This window comes from Lagenorhynchus albirostris, chromosome 11 (genome assembly GCF_949774975.1).
Source record: "Lagenorhynchus albirostris chromosome 11, mLagAlb1.1, whole genome shotgun sequence".
NCBI lineage: Eukaryota > Metazoa > Chordata > Mammalia > Artiodactyla > Delphinidae > Lagenorhynchus > Lagenorhynchus albirostris.
This window is the reverse complement of record NC_083105.1, coordinates 64,206,632-64,221,383: the sequence shown is the minus strand read 5'-3', so window position 1 is coordinate 64,221,383 and position 14,752 is coordinate 64,206,632. Positions and strand designations below refer to the sequence as shown.

General features: G+C 41.7%; 1 pseudogene; it reads left to right on the top strand.

Annotated features, from left to right (window-relative positions):
• The first annotated feature begins 6,458 nt into the window (after positions 1-6,458).
• Positions 6,459-7,250, top strand: LOC132529970 (olfactory receptor 11A1-like; annotated as a pseudogene).
• Positions 7,251-14,752: the final 7,502 nt, after the last annotated feature.

Here is a 14,752-nt window from a genome sequence, read left to right as displayed (position 1 = left end):
CTGAGCCCATGCGCCACAACTACTGAGCCCGCGTGCCACAACTACTGAAACCCATGTTCCTAGAGCTCGTGCTCCACAGCAAGAGAAGTCATCACAATGAGAAGCCCGCACACAGCAACGAAGACCCAATGCAGCCAAAAATAAATAAATAATAAATAAATTTTTTTAACTGTAAAATTTTTAAAAAATAATATAAAATGCTTACAATAAAATGCTAGGTGAGGGCTTCCCTGGTGGCGCAGTGGTTGAGAGTCTGCCTGCCAATGCAGGGGACACGGGTTCGTGCCCCAGTCCGGGAAGATCCCACATGCCGCAGAGCGGCTGTGCCCGTGAGCCATGGCCGCTGAGCCTGCGCGTCTGGAGCCTGTTGCTCCGCAACGGGAGAGGCCACAACAGTGAGAGGCCCGCGTACCGCAAAAAAAAAAAAAAAAAAAAAAAAAATGCTAGGTGAAATATTAGAATTAAAATTTTATGTATGATGATAATTACAACTATATAAAGAATGCATATAAAAAAACTGGAAGGAAAAAAATTTTTGGTGATGGAGTTATTTTAATGTATATGTGCTGTTCACATGTTTTTATTGCCATGATCCAAAATTAGTCTTGAAAGACAGTTGTCCTGGCTATCTAACTACCTTCATGAAGGATGACATAGGATGATCAGTAGTTCCAAAAGCCAAACTTTATTTTTATTAAATATCCTCCAACATCTTACTGGATCAAACTAACAGTCTTAAAAAAAAAAAAAAAAACCTAACAGTCTTATTGAGAAAATTAGTTCATGTAGTTGCAACAAGTTTATCCTGAAGAGCTCACCAGGAAGTTTTACTGTCATAGTGAGGTATTGTTAAGAGTGTTTTATTGAGACTTTGTTTGTTAATGACTGAGGCCATTGTTTGATAACATCCACTTTATTTATTTTTTCCAGGATGAAATTTTGACAATCGGAGGCAAGTTAGGGTACATTTCATGTATGTCTGTAGATCTGTGTGTCTGTTCCACAATACTTTGGAGGTAGCAAGCGTCTGAAGATAGTTTTTATGGACCAACTTAATCATATTTCCAGGCCAACCCATCACAGTTTTCTTCTTTTCCTTAATATCTTCTATTTACCCTTCTCTATTATCCAAAGGCAATACTGTGGAATGTCAGCTTTGAATTTGGGCTTCACCAGTTACTGACTGTATGATCCTGGACAACGTGCTCAATCTCTCTATGCTATACTTACCTGATATATGTAAACTGTAGATAATGATAATAACTACCTCCCTCAATTCTTGTGAGGCTTCAATGAGATAATTTTGTAAAACTCTTATCAGAGTGCCTCACACATAAGAGATATTCACTAAATGATCTCTTTTAGTAGCGTTATTTTGTTTTCTGGTCTTAACACGTCCTCCTCTTTATATTCTCTCCATTCATTCTTGATGCTTGTATCAGTTAGTTGATATGAGGGACACAGGAAGCTAGTCCTATGAAGATGAATTTTTTCCCAGGCAGGATTTCTGCATTCAGGAAAGCCAGCTCTGGATGAAAGAGGTTTCTGATGAGGGTAACATGTATCCATCATCAAGACGCGGGTAACTGAAAGTAGTTCAGATAACTCCGCTAACCAAATTTTGTTCTGTTCATTGCCTTATATCTAGAGTCTAGAACAGTGTCTGACAGGTCATAAATACTTGGTAAGTACAATATTTCTTGAATTAATTAATGTATGGCATGGTTTTATACAAAAACTAATCTAATACCTAGGAAACAGCATATAGACCCTTCATTTCCACTTTCAACTCACAGATAACACTTCAGGGGAAAAAAAGCTGAAATTAAACTTTTAAACACAAGTTGGATATTTTTATTGCTATTATCATAAATTCTACATTAATAAACACTGGACTTCCTTTCTACCTGGAAAAGCCTCTTATTTTGTTTCTCAACTGGCATCTCTCTCAGGCTCTTTACAGCAACCCAAGACTGAGGCAGCCATATTTACTCTCAGCTACTCTCTCAAAAACAATATTATAGTTACTTCCTTGCAGGTCACCTTTTCCTCATCCAAGTCTTTCCACTCTGCCTTTCAGCTGTCAAAGTAAGACACTTGTCCAGTCTCCTCCAGGAGGAGCCATTCTAGTCTGTTACTAGGAAAAATCCAATCTCTGCTGTGGCCCTGTGCTGTCTTCCTTCTGGCCTAGGTCCCCTCTCTGCTTTCATATGGAAGGAACTCAGTGCTGTATTCCTGCAGCAAGGTTTCTTCTTTGTATCTGTCATTTAACTGCATTTTACTATCTGCCTGGACTCTCTTTAAGAGGACTGACCTGGTTTATGTAAATCTGTGATGTTAAAAACTATCAAACTAAACAGAAAATATTATCTACAGAATTATATCGCTGTCAGCTCGATGCTTTGTGACCACCTAGAGTGGTGGGATAGGGAGGGTGGGAGGGAGGCTCAAGAGGGAGGGGAGATAGGGATATATGTATACGTATAGCTGATTCACTTTGTTGTACAGCAGAAACTAACACAACACGGTAAAGCATTTATACTCCAATAAAGATATATTTTTTTAAAAAGAATTATATGGCTGTTTTCTCCTGCCTCCTCCCTATTTAGAGATTAAAGCAGGGCCCAGGTCTTGACCCATGCCAGAGTAGGAAGACTGCTAATCTAGCCCTTAGAGGTCATACTCTAGATAATCTGTCCCAATGATGCAAGAACAAATGATAGCATACATGCATTTCACATTGGGGTTCATTCTGAGTATCAGATATTTATTAAATAAGTTAATATTTGCTTTATGAATTATAAAGTATTAAATATAGGTTTTAATCGTGGATATTCTTATGTCTTTCCAGTTTTTCCCTATCTCATAAGGAAGAGGTCATTAGATTTGAGTGAAACATATGGATGTGGTCCCTGATGAATGAACCAAAACATTTCCCTGGAACAAAAACATAGATGCAGCTGATCTCGTTGACTCCAAGATACATCTCCTCCTTAGGGAGGCTTTTCTTCAACCCCCCAGAAGGGAAGGAAGCTGCCTCGCTCTAGAAAAGGCAGTAGTGTCCATAGCAGCATATATAGAATAGGGTCAACAGCTTCCATGAGTACCTTGGAGCGGGGAGAAGCCAATAACATGGAGCCTTCACAGGAGAGAAGCAGAAAGTCCACAGATCTGTAAGCTGGAAGAAGAATTTAGTCCAGGGGTAAGACAACCAGGGGAGAAGGCATTGACTCCAAGCCCAAAGCAGGTCACATCCCCTCTCTACTGAACCTGAGTATCTAGAATTTATCTGGGCCCAGACTACCCTCTGCCTCCAGAGAGGACCACCTCTGACACAACCTAAACAAATTCGGAAGCATGCCACATTTTTCTTAATGTCTTGTGTTTGTTCCAAGTACTTCCAATGAATGGGGCCCATATTTGCCAACAAACTTCTAGAGGCTCTAGGAAGAAACTTCATTGTCCCCACTCTTACCCTCTCTTAAAGTGAGCCTTACCTTATTTTCGTACCCCCCAAATCATGCTGTAAATAACAATGGTTAGCCCCATAAGAATCCCCTCTGTGAAACCAGCACAGGTAGGTGGGTATGGGGTTTCTACCACCACCACCCCCATGGTCCTTGTTCTGCCCTCTGAGCTTCTATGGGATAATTATAATCCCTCTTCTTCATAAGAATCCCTCCAATATTGAAAACAGCTATCATCGTCTTCCATTAGTTTAGTCTTTCCCAGGTTAAACCTCTCCACACTCTTCATATGCTCCTCCTACTTTATACCTACTAAGTCCTAATTCATGATGGTCAAAAAAAAAATCTCAAATCATTCTCACAGAAGTGGCTACCAAGTCAGGTCTTATCTTTCCTGTAATTTTTCAACTGATTGTTAAAGCTTATCTGCAGAGTTTATATGTGCCCTTGTTAAATTTCATCTTGTCTTTAGCATTCCAAAAGACACGATTATTTTGAATTATAATTCTATCACCTATAATATTGGTTACCCCTCTTTGATTCGTATCATCTGAAGTTTCATGAGCCATGCATATTTGCTATGTCTAGATAGGCGAATGAAACAAGATCTACAAAACTTTCTCCTTTTCACTAGACATCTTTCTCAGACTTTCAGAGGGTCATTAATGAATACTTTTGCTATATAGTAAACAAACTAAGAGTATTCTCTTTAAGCTCACAGTCATCATGTTTTCTGTTAAGCTTTACTGAAATCAATATGCCCTTTTCCCACCCCTTTCTCCTGATCTACTAAATTATTTTTTGATCTACTAAATTATTAATACTATCAATAAAAGACATTATGTGAGGGCTTCCCTGGTGGCGCAGTGGTTGAGAGTCCGCCTGCCGATGCAGGGGACATGGGGTCGTGCCCCGGTCCAGGAAGATCCCACATGCCGCGGAGTGGCTGGGCCCGTGAGCCATGGCCGCTGAGCCTGCGCGTCCGGAGCCTGTGCTCCGCAATGGGAGAGGCCACAACAGTGAGAGGCCCGCGTAACGCAAAAAAAAAAAAAAAAAAAAAAAAAAAAAAAAAAAAAGACATTATGTGAAGTTTCACACTGTAATTCGCATTATATAGTTCCTAATGATATCTCCTTATGAGAATTCCAAATGTTCTGTAAAACACCTATTTAAGAATTTTAACAGGGACCAAGGTCAAATTCACTGGTTAGCAAGAACAATAGTAACTTTTTGATCATAAGCATCGATTCAGGGTCCAGATTTGAAACGTTTTGGTTCAGTTGACTGGTTTGTTGGTTTGGTTAGTTTTACTAGCTTCTTCCCTTGCTCCATCTCTCTGCTAAATCTGGAGACCTATTCCACTCTCATTTCAAGTCTCTCCCTAGTTCTTTAAGAAGTCACTAGCACATAGAAGACAAAATATGTTCAAAAACATATGAAAGTACTCTATTTGCTCTATGTCTGTACCGCCCATGTGACCAATGTGTGTCTGCATGGTGTAAGCTCAAGTCCAGAAGAACAGGTAGGACCAGGAAAAGAACACAAAAACCCTGTGTTCTTGCTGCCATCTGCCAATGTGGAAAGTCATCTTTCTTAACTTTAAAAATGAGAAAACTGGGGGCTTTCCTGGTGGCACAGTGATTGAGAGTCCGCCTGCCGATGCAGGGGACGCGGGTTCATGCCCCGGTCCGGGAAGATCCCACATGCCGCGAAGTGGCTGGGCCCGTGAGCCATGGCCACTGAGCCTGCGCTCCACAATGGGAGGGGCCACAACAGTGAGAGGCCCGCGTACCGCAAAAAAAAATAAATAAATAAAAATAAAAATAAATGAGAAAACTCTATGTTGTGTTGGGCTTTCTGGTTTCTTCAGCTTAACACATACACACACACACACACACACACACACACACATCTCTTTGACTTCCACCTACAATCTTAATCATGGTTCCATCTCAAGCTCTGAGTAGCAATATTCCAATATTCCCTCAGTTAGGGGAGGGACCAAAGATTCCTTCTCTCTTGGTAATCATTTAAATGTCTCTTTCTCTAGCCCAAGCATTAATTTCAGATGCTGAAAGTTTCCATGGCAATTTGCTATTGGAAATTTATTATAATTCATTTATTTATTTTTTTCATATATTCCACAAGTACTTACCAAGATCTTCCTGTGTGTTGGTATTATCTTCCTGCAATAACTGAGAGAAAACAAACCACGGTAGAAATTTCTAAAGAATCTACAGTTAGGTGAGATAAGCTGAACATTTTGGCCTGTATAGGGAACATGAGGCAGGAGAATCAAGAAAAGGAAAGTATCCCCAGCTTCCGGCAAACTGATTAGAGACTGGGCAAAGTTTGAAAATGGCTTTACCAACAGTCACCAGGGCACTTGTCCAAGGAAAAAGAATGGCTTCCCAGGAGAGTGGGATCTAGGTTAATTCAGATCTTTCTATATGGCATCTCTCACGGAGTAGATGACGTACATTTTTTGTCAGGATTTCCATCTCATTTTCTTGGAAAGGGAAAATAGTCTGAGATGAGTGACTGCTTTGGGAATGTGCATGACCTAGAGCAGGACCGCCTCCCAAGAAGTCCTGGGCCCTCTTCCTACCCTTCCAGAAGAGTTTACCAGGGATGGTTCTCCTGTTGCTGTTCAGCGAAGATTGTCAGGTAAATAGCTGGTTGGAAGAGCCCCATACTGCTCTCTGATATGGACATTTCTATCACTCAGAAAGCATTTCAAAAAGCACTGTAGGATAGTAGTTAGCAGCTTTGGAGTCAAGCAAACTTGAGTTCAAATCATGACTCCACCATAATGACCTTGAATAATCGACTTAAACTCACTGTGTCTCAGTTTCTCTTCTATAAACAGGAGACAATAAAGCCTGTACCCAGTGCTTGCTTGATGAATAAATTAATAAGCCAAACATGGCATGTGGTCATAATAGTCTTGGTTAATATTACCTTCCTCTGTTCTCTTGAGGACAAATCTAGATGAGAAAGCAGCCCAGGAGTGACAGCAAGAACCAGACCGCCTGGCTAATCCTAGAGGGCTTTGAGGAGCTGCAACACCTGGGCTTTCTCCCGTTCACCCTCTTCCTGGCCGTCTATGTGGTGACAGTCGGGGACAGCAACCTCATCGTGCTGGCTGTGGCCTCCAGTCGGACTCTTCACACACCCATGTACTTTTTCCTCTGCCGCTTCTCCCTGCTGGAGATTGGCTATACCTCAAACATCGTGCCTCAGCTGTTGCAGAGCTTCCTGGATGGGCGGGAAACCATCTCGCTGGTCACCGTCTGGTCCAGTTCTACTCTTTTGTCTCACTGACTGCAGTTGAGTGCCTGCTACTGCTGCCACGTCCCATGATGCTACTTGGCCATCTGCCACGTCCTTTGCTACCCTGCCCTGATGAGCAGCTGGTTGTATGGCTGCCTGGAGCCTAGTTCAGTGGCTTCTCCTTCTCTGCCTTCACTCTGGCCCTGGCAGCCCCTCTGCCTCTCTGCCCTGGCAGCAGGGAGATGGACCACTACTTCTGTGAGTTTGCTCCAGTTGTAGGGCTATTCTATGGTGATGTGGGGAGCTGGAGCGAGCATCTCAGGTTTCCTGACACTGGCCCCCTTCCTGTGGATTGTGGCATCCTATGCCTTCATTCTAAGCGCTGCGCTGCGAATACCTTCAAGCTATGGAAAGCAGAAAGCCTTCTCCACCTGTTCCTCTCACCTCCGAGCCTGCAGATCCAGCCTGAGAGCCGCAGGTGGACTCCACTGGTGCTCTGGCGCCCTCTAGTGGCCATCTGCTCTAATGCCAACTCTCAGCCCTTCCTCCTGCCTCCCTCGCCAGCCCTAGGGGCTTCACTGGCCTTGGGCACCTGCCAGCCTGATTTCGTTCCTCCTCTCCCTCTAAGTGCAACGAAGTGCCCTACAGAGGTTTAGGATCTCTTGGAGAAAAGAAAAGGATAACCCACCATCTAAAATGGCACAAGATGTTTGCAAATCATGTATCTGATAATGGTCTGTAGCCCACCAGCCAAGCCCCCTGCTGCCCAGTGGGGTACCTGCGTGGCCCCTCCCATCCCAGGTGATAAGGGGATTTCAGGCCCCACAGCACCTGAGGGGTGGACACTGGTCATCCTCAACACCCTCAAGGAGTGAGTGCTGGATTGTTTTGAACCCAGATTACTTCCCATTTCTGCCCTCAAAGGCTGGGGGCTTCCGCATGCCTCCGGAAGAACACACAGTATTTGCAAGTCTTTGAGAACCAAGAGAATAGTCTTCACTTTTCTGAAAAGTGCATCTTATTATTTCACAACAGTGACCGTTTTCAAACTGGCTCCCAGGGGTGCCCTTCCACTCTTCTTTATTTCTCTGAAAGTGGCCATGGCGGTTTGGCTGTCCTCCATCCCCACCCCATGTGACAAGGCCAGTGGGGCCAGCTCCTGGTGGCCCTTACCTTCGCTGGAGATTAACCCAGACTCTCAGCCTTAGATCGAACGTGACGTCCCTGCTGTTCCCTGTCACCACTTCTCATCTCCTTCACCTGTCTCGTTTCCTCCAGCTTTTCAGTTTCAGAGTTAGCTGACTGTCACCACTCACAGTCCCCGCAGAGTCCAGAGATTTCTCCTCGAAGGGAAGGTTCTGGAGAAATCAGAGGGATAAAGAGTGCAGCCGATTCTTGCCTTGTGCTGATGCCCAAGAGGGTGAAGAGTGAATGTCTTCTCGTTAGAATTTTTAAATCCTCCAAATAATAGATCATTTGGGAGCATCCTGTGTCTTCCTGATCATTCTAATAATATGTTGTTCCTAACTTTTAATGAGGGAAATTCTTTATCTCATAAATATGCCAACTGGGAGATCCATTTTAAAAATGGTATTGAGGTAACTCCAAGCGTTTACAAAGAATGAGGACGCAGCATCCTGTGTTCAGACACTGGCTGAGAGCTTCCCGCCTGGAGCCTGGGGCCCATCGGAGGTCGGGACAGACAGGACCCTCCTCCCATGGGTGGGCCTCCTCAGGAGCATCCCAGACGTGGGCCCACCTCATGGCAAATTCCTCATTCGGCCAGTGGCAGGCAGCTGGCTAGAGATGTGGACAAAAGAAAAGTGCCCAGCAGCCTGGGATCACCCCAGGGCATGGCCTCAGGAGCCTGGTCCAACCCATCAGCACCTCTAGGGAGCAACACATCTTGGCAGGAGCTCTTCTGGTCTGGGATGTGGCAGGAAAGGGAGAGGGAGATGTGCTGGAGAGGGTGGCAGAAGACCTGAGAGTTGGCGTTCTAGCGAATGGCCACTAGAGGGCACCAGAGCACCGGCGGAGCCCACCTGAGGCTCTGGGGCCCGATTTCCAGCCTCGGAGATGGGGTTGGCAGAGCCCAAAGAGGTGCCCAGAGGATAGGGGTTGATTACCGGACGCCTCTGACTCTCCGACCCACATTGTCTCGCCTCACAGAGGCGACAGAAGTCTTCCTTCAGCATCTGACCGGGTCACTTCCAGCCTGGTCGAGTGGCCCAGTGGCCAGACAGCCTCAGGCTGTCTGTGGTCTGACTGCCTTTTGTTTCTCCAGAGGCAGTACTCTGGACCCAGAAATACCCGGCTTGAGTCTTGTGCTTGCAGTTTTCAAGCTGCAGGCCTGCATGAGTGGTGGCATGTGGAAAATAGGGATGGTGGACGTGAACTTGGAACATGTAAAAGTGGTGGTATTTTGGTGGGCAGGCTGTGTTCTTCCCTGTGCCCTCTTTCTGGAGAGTTCTCCCCAAACTTCCTTCTTCCCTTTCCAGCTGAGCCTCTCCCTTTTGTCCCCACACCCCTGCTGGATGGGACAGACACATGCACCCCAATGTTCCTAGCAGCACAAGTTACAATAGCCAAGACATGGAAGCAACCTAAGTGTCCATCAACAGAGGAATGGATAAAAAAGATGTGGTATTTTTATATATAATGGAGTATTAGTCATAAAAAGGAATGAAATAATGCCATTTGCAGCACCATGGATGGACCTAGAGATTATCATACTAAGTGAAGTAAGCCAGAGACAAATATCATATGGTATCCCTTATATGTGGAATCTAAAAAAAATGATACAAATGAACTTATTTACAAAACAGACACAGATTCACAGACATAGAAAACAAACTTATTGTTACCAAAAGGGAAAGGGGGGTGAGGGAGGGATAAATTAGGAGGTTGGGATTAACATACACACTACTATATATAAACTAGATAACCAAAAAGGACCTACTGTATAGCACAGGGAACTCTACTCAATATTTTGTAATAACCTATAAGGGAAAAGAATCTGAAAAGGAATATATATATCTGAATCACTTTGCTGTACACCTGAAACTAACACGATATTGTAAATCAACTGTCCGTCAATTTTTTTTAATTTTTAAAAAGTTTTCAGTTAGTAGGAAAAAACAAAATCTCGAGTGTCCAAACCAACATTTGCCTCAGACCAATATCCGATTGTCTAATGAATTCTCTGCAAAAAGGAGACACAGTGAGCTTCCCTTAATGTGGGGGAAAACAACAGCCCCCTTTAAATGGTCCTCCATACTATCTGCTGTGGTTAATGAGCTGAAGGGAAGTTTGAATCACCAGTCCTGTAAGCATGTATAGCCCATATCCAGGGACAAGCATACACTGGTCCATTAACTTGGGGCCGTTCCATTCGAGTTAGCCTGTCCTTCCCTGTAGTGGGGAATGGGTCACTGCCAGAGGATCTAATTAATGGGGAAGGGAATAAACTGTGAGGATGAACTCTTGAGAACCCCACAGAAAATCCCCAGAGTCAAGCTTCACCCACCATATCATGATGAATATCAGTATTCCACTTGTTATTAGCTGTTCTGTGGAAACATTTTAAGACATATTCCATATTGCATTCTAAGGAATTCAAAATGTTTATTACAGTAAAGTAAATCAACCTAGTTATTTTGAACAAATAACTTTTAAATTCTCAAATGAACATCATTGGACACTAACTTTATGAGATATAATTTGAAAAATGGAGAAAAATGGAGCTCTTTGGTGTGTGATTATAGCTGAAGGGCCAGTTTTTGCTACTGAGAGCAAAGGAAGAGGTCCTATAAAGTTCAACAGGAAAACACTGGTGGTTTCAGGATTCAGTAAAGTGGTTGCCCTGGGGGAAACACGTTCTGGAAGGGTGGTCATGGGCTCCGATGGGACACAGTAATATTTCTTTTCTTGGTCTGGTTCCTGGTTACCTGAGTGTATTTACTTTGTGAATAGTAATCAAGCTTTACACCTATGATTTTTACATCCACCTCAATGGATATTATACTTTAACAAAATTAGACTTCAAGAAAAGAGCTGCTTTGAGGTGGAGACAGGAGTTGGAGTTACACCTGTGGGCCACCTGGCACCTACACTCTGTGGCAAAGAGGTGAGGCTCTTACAAAGGTAGTGTAGGGCACTGGCTAAGAGCACTGGGCTCAGAGCCAGATAGAACGGGATTCGAATCCCCGTTTTGTGGCTCCTGGCTACATAAGCAACAAGGAGAGCAATAGATTAGGCCAGAAACAGTCATGGGCCAGACCACGAAAGACCCTATAAAGTCAAGATAAAGATTTTGACAATTGTAAGTATTAGAATATGTTGAGAGATCACCATATTGAGGGATAATGAATAAAATGGATCAAGAAATTTTATCCAACCAGATTAGTACTGCTAGATCTTTTTTAAAAATTCCTCAAATATATAAAACAATTTTCCAGAGAAATAAAATTGGAAATGTGTTTGCATTCCATGAAAAGAATACCAACCACTATGCTGATTTTGGGGAACTTTGACATATGTGCTAAAAAAAAAACTAAAAGAACTTGTATAACACCCATTAAGTTCTACTTCTATAGACTTATAAGGCAATTTTTGTTCTCAGAGAATATGATAAACAATTCCACAATATTCTTACTGTAATTGTGAGGTACATAAGAATATAAACATTGATAAAACATGCTAAACCTATATCTTTTAAGTATTAAACATTATCTTGTGCTAAACTGACTTTTTTGAACTGATCATCTTTATTAGGGGCAAGATGAACAATTTAATCAATTAGCCTTGACTACATGTTCTCTGACCTTTCAGTACAAATGCAAGAATGGATCCGATAGTCACATTTCTTTCTTTTTACATTAATTGCTGGGTATGTTTCTCCATATGGAAAAAAATGAAAAAAGTTAATTTTGGGGTGTCATCAGATAGAAAAGAAAACCTGCTTTTACTTTTCCAGTGTCATCACTTCACACATTAAAACTAAGTGACAACTAACACTCCAATCTCACTTTAACAAGCAGGCATCTCGGGTATACTTTAGAACAGGATGACCCAGAGAAGTGATCAGTGTGGTGTCAGAGTCCAAGTGTGGCTCTGAGCACTGGCTTTGCCAGTTAGCATCTCAATGGCACTACTAACACATTCTAAACCTACCAGAACCTCATTTTTCGTATCCCTATAATATCACTAACAGTATCTACCTCCTAACATTCTTTAAACAATAAAACAGATAACATGCCGTTGTCTAGCAAAGAGTTGATATTATATACGTTTAATATTTTCCTTCTTTCCCTTGTATATGGAAAGGAAATTTAACAATATCATGGTATTATTTATTCACAATATAACTTTCAAAGTAGCTGCTCTTCTAGGTAGAGTCTTAGGAACTGGACATTAAAGCCACATGATTTGAAGTAAGATGATAAATCTTATTCTTGTTTTTTAATTGATCTATAAGATGAAAGATGATATATACGTTTGCTAGGGCTGCCATGACAAGATTCCACAGACTGGTTGCCTTAAACAACAGAAATCTATTTTCTCACAGCTCTGGAGACTGAAGGCCCAAGATAAAGGTGATGACAGTTTTGTTTTTTCCAAGGCCTCTCTCCTTGGCTTGCAGATGTCCATCTCACTGCTGTGCCCTCACGTGGTCCCTCCTCTGTACACATTTCTGGTGTCTCTCTGTGTCCTAATCTCCTCTTCTTATAAAGACAACAGTCATACTGGATTAGAGCCCATTCCCACAGCCTCATTTTAATCTTACCTTAATTACCTCTGTAAGGGTTCTATCTGCAAATACAGTCACATTCTGAGGGACTGGGGTTTAAGGTTCAACAGATGAATTTGAGGGACACAAATTACATTGTTGGGGGGGCTTAGGAAAAATTTCAATATTTTCAAATATTTAAATGATTTTAATCCTAAGAAGGAACAAAATGATACTTTAATAGAGAAGTTTTCTCCCCTACAGTATTATTTTTTTCCCCTACAGTATTATTAAAGGTGAAAGATGATGCCTGTGGAAGATGATGTTAAACATCGCTCACTATCTCTGCCCCCGTCCTTCAAAGCATGAGCTTCTCCTTCTCCCACTGCATTTACTCTGAATATTTGGGATAATTTTGGAATAGCACTTACAGCTGATTTAAGAAATAAATTACTTCACAGCAAATCTACTGTAGATAAAAAATACCTCCTAGTATCACATGGACATCTCAGGGATGGCTCGGCCCGTGACAGCAGGTGCGCTCTCTGCTTTGGGCTGGTGTTCTTTTGTATACATCTTTTTTCTTTTCTTTCAGCTAAGGCTGGGGTTCTTAACCTGACAGCTGCGGGTGAGGGTTAAGAGAGCCCACTGCTTCCCTGAAATGTACACAGAATGGTGTGCGGACCCGTGTCACTTCCCTGTGGAGATGCTTCGTGTGTTTTTGCAGATCATTGAAAGGGTTTTGCATTCTGTCCTTCAATCATTGAACTAATGTTTATTATGGTAATGTTTATTACTATATGCTGGGCACAGTTCTACATGCTGGTAATACAGTAATGAACTACAAAGACAGCAGCCCTGTTCTTATGGAGCTAACATTCGCAATCCCAAAAAGGCTAGGAAGCCCTAATCTGAAGCTTAAGGTAACTTGTTATGGCTGTTCTCCTTGTATTCCAAAAATGAATAATTACTTGATTGTCTTATGAATGGAAATCTTCTGAGTCATTTTTTGTTGCTGTTATCATTAAAGTAATTATGGGAAATCATGTTTACTACTAAAATTTTATCTCTATATAAAACGACATCTACCTATGCATGCATACATACACACTTATATATTAATTATATATATTTGTGTATACATGTGATTGTACAAAACCTTTTCTGTTTTAAATTATTTCACTACTATGTCTTTCTACCTCTGAAATAAAATGGAAATTTTATATCAGTTTAATATTCTCTTGATGTCTTAGCAATTAAACGGATTTTGCTATCAGAAAACTGGACTTCATTCTCCACGGACTTAGAAAAAAATCAATAACTTACATAGCATAGATATTCAGCAAATCTTGGTACAAAGAATAAAAGAGTTGCGGGATGGATGAAAGGGTAAATAAATGACAAGTCTACATTTAGAAATAAAGGGTTTTAAAAGCTAAACTCCTTTGTGGTTATACATACCAAGAGTATACAAACTAGTAATTCCAGAACACCACTTCATGTGAGAAACACAACTGAAAACCATTTCTTATAGACAGCAGGCTTTTGGCCAGGTTACTTTCTGCAATCTAAGATGCCTCTAAAATGCCTATTATAGAACAAAGGAAAGAACAAACTAGAACTTCCATCATATTTAACCTTGCCTATTATGTAAACAGAAGCCATAAACCCTTTGTGGTACTGGGTCACCCTCTCTCCACAGTACATTTCTTGAACCTAGGGGATATCATTTAGCTTTTTTTTAAAACAACGTTGTAATTACAGGGCTGCTTTACAGAGCCACATGCAAGGGCCTTTGAAGCAGGAGCATTCAGTGGGGCGAAAATCACACTTCTAGACTTGAATAATTTTCTCTTTTCTACAAAATGAAGCATAGCAATAGAATTTTTAAGGAATAAAACTGAAATGTAGCAAAAATTGTTGGAGTCATATTCAAATGAATCGAGTTTTGACTTTCCTAGGTTGTGTTAATTTGCTAGGTAGTTTTAGGTAATCAGATGATAGAGGCCAATAGGCCTATAGAGATATTACTGAGATTTTCCAGAACTCTTTTTTTAAAATGTAATAATTGCACTAGCCCAAAGGAATAGATGACATCCAGAAATAATGAACTATTAACTATTAACTAATGAACTATTAAGTGGGCGAGTTAGCGTCAATAGGAATTTCTAAACCAAACTCTGAGCAGGCTACTCTTAAGGTAAGAAGTGTCCATCACTCACTCGCACTCGTACCATCTGCTACTGGATGGTATCACTAATCTCTCTGCAAAAAAAGCAGCCTT